At 41.3% G+C, this 2736-nt stretch overlaps 1 pseudogene across 1 annotated transcript; it reads right to left on the bottom strand.

Moving 5' to 3' along the window:
- Positions 1 to 227: 227 nt before the first annotated feature.
- Positions 228 to 1131, bottom strand: LOC311597529 (non-selective voltage-gated ion channel VDAC1-like; annotated as a pseudogene). Its single transcript has one exon. The product of its transcript is annotated as a non-selective voltage-gated ion channel VDAC1-like (transcript).
- Positions 1132 to 2736: the final 1605 nt, after the last annotated feature.

Genomic DNA, 2736 nt, shown 5'->3' with positions numbered 1-2736 from the left:
GTCATGATTTCATCTGGGGACTGGCTTGAGATTTACAAAGGGCCGGCCCATTCCCAGATTTCACTTGTAGCCTGACACTCCTCCCCGACTCACGCCTATAACTAAAAGAACCCTTTCTGGAATGGGCTGATGCTATATACCTCTGAGATGGTGAGCACTTTAAAGCTGAGTCATCCTTAGCCTGGAGGCCTAAGACGTTAAAAGATTACACTAAATTCTGAAGGTACCTATGCTGAAAAATAGTTTAAAACTAAAAATTGTACAATATTCATTTGTGCTTGAAATTCCAGTCCTAGACTAAGCTTGTGGCCACCTGAACTGACGGTGTTGCCATACAGCAGAGCTGACAGCACCGGTTGGGTACCTGGCTTAGGGTCTGAGTGTACCCAAAGCCAATCAGGCTAGATTTGCTTCGCTTTGGCCAAAAAGCAGGCCTGACACTTGGCAGCTATTCTAAAGCGAGTGTTACCGTTTTCCGGTGCCCTTCTGTTTCCGGCAAGATTGAGTGCAGTCTCCACCTTCCTGTTCACCTTCTGGTAAATGGAGCCACCAAATTGCCCTGTCGTTCACTTTAGTATGAAGCTGGAATTTGTCTGTCTTGTACCAAAACTGTGAAGTTGTTCTGGGTCGGTCACTCGGGTCTTTGATGTCTCAAAACTCATCTGGTAGCCAGCCAGTCAGCCCCTTTAGCAAAGCATCAGAGTGCACCAGACTGAGGGCCCAGTGATGTCAAAGTCCACATCACGGCCCAGCATGATAAGCTAGTTCTTGGACCCTGTTTTGATTTTAGCATCCCCCGCTCCCCCAATGTTAGGTGGGAAAGATGAATCAAAGGTCAATGTCAGTCCAGGCACGAGCTGGTCTTCTGATGTGATCTCGGTGCCCAGGGGGTTGTCTGTGGTTCATATCTCTGTAAATGCCAGCCGGGACTCAGTCCATGCATACTTGGTTTCCAGGCTGCCGTTCACTTTGGTGGTTTCCGTGTTGGGGGAGGCTGGGCTAGTAAATATCAATTCGTTCTCGGACTTCATTTTTAATTCAAGTTTTATTAAGCCAAAGAGGTAAGTAACCATTGGTGAAGATAGCCCTGGCAGACTTGCCAAGGTCAGAATATATGGGAGACACAGTCATTTTCTCAGACCTGGGGACAGCTGGAGCACTGGCAGCTACATCGGTGTTGAGGTGAGGAATTGATCTGTTTTCTTTTTAATAAATATCTGTAGGTTATTCATTGTGTAGTAGGTACTACGTTAACTGAGATACATGGGAAATACAGTTAGACCCTGTCTCAAAAATAAAATCCAGAGAAAAAAGGCAAAAACAAAAGGAAAGGAAAGGAAAGGAAAGGAAAGGAAAGGAAAGGAAGAAAGTGAGGGAGGAAGGGAGGGAGGGAGGAAGGAAGGAAGGAAGGAAGGAAGGAAGGAAGGAAGGAAGGAAGGAAGGAAGGAAAAGAAGTTGTGTTTTGGATTGTTCCTGGGAGCTGGTAGTACCAATTACACAGATAACACTCCACTGTTTTTTTATTCAATCAAGCAGTGGTTGGGTGCCTATTAAATGTTTGGCATCCCTTCAAGGGCTGGCGGGAAGTACAGTCTGTGCCTTCCAAAGGCTCATGAACCACAGAGAGTAATTTTCCCTCAAAACTATTAGAACTTTGCATTCTGTCTCAGGTCCAGCGGAACACTAGTCAAGTGAGAAGTTTTCCCTGGCTATAAATATCAACAAACTCCACTCCTCAAGTCAAGATTGCTTCCAGAGTTATTTTCCCACTGTAGTGAAATTGGCATCCAAGAGACAGCAGGCTCATTTTCTGCTTTTTAACACTCTTTTTTCCAAATATATGGTCAGAAAACAGTCTTATGTTTTTACAATTGAAGAGGTCATTTATAAATAGACAGTTCTCATGGGCATGTTCTTATGAGTGTCTCTCTTCTCAGACAATCTGGCTTTTTAAAAAGGTAACTGTGAGTAGTTTGTCTATAGATTTGGTTATGTAAGTATAGTCTTTATACACACACACATACATACATATATATATATATATATATATATATATATATATATTTTTGCAGTGTGTGTGGAATTTAAGACATAGAGCATGTTAGACAATCACTCAACCAATAATCTGCATCCTCGGATTATTTTGAATTTCCATTTTTAGATGGGCTCTCACTGAGTTTTCCAAGATGAACTTCTGATCTTCCTGCTGCCTCCTCCTAAGTAAATGGGATTTCAGTTGTATAACACTAGGCCTGGCTCTTTTGAAAATTTGAAAAGCTTCTTGAAAGTAAGGAGAGATCCATCAGGCTACCATCTTTCTGATATATGTCATCATTGGTAACAGAGCAGGAGGTAAAAGAAAGCATGAAGGATTAGGCTATTTCTATCTTGATAGATGATGTGTAAAATTGTGCTTATTTTTCTATTCAGCACCAAATATGGCCTTGCAAGAGTAGCATGATGTAATTTCTATTTTCTAATCATGTAACATATGTGTGGGTGCTGGGTGCTTATATAATGTAATCTTTGATTTAGTTTTCTAAGAATCTAGTCTCATTATATAAGTGATTGTGTTAAGCCTAAATGATGTCTTTAAGGAAATATCACAGTTGACAACCTTCAGGACAAACACTGTGAATAATATGATGGATCAAATGAGTGTTTCTGTGATTGATTCACAGTGGATAACCCCTATTTAGTATCACTCTGTTTCTAATAGTTCATTTTTATGAAGAA

This window comes from Acomys minous, assembly GCF_964271855.1.
Source record: "Acomys minous genome assembly, chromosome: 5".
NCBI lineage: Eukaryota > Metazoa > Chordata > Mammalia > Rodentia > Muridae > Acomys > Acomys minous.
Note: the sequence above shows the minus strand (reverse complement) of the source record. Positions and strands in the feature narration are given on the sequence as shown.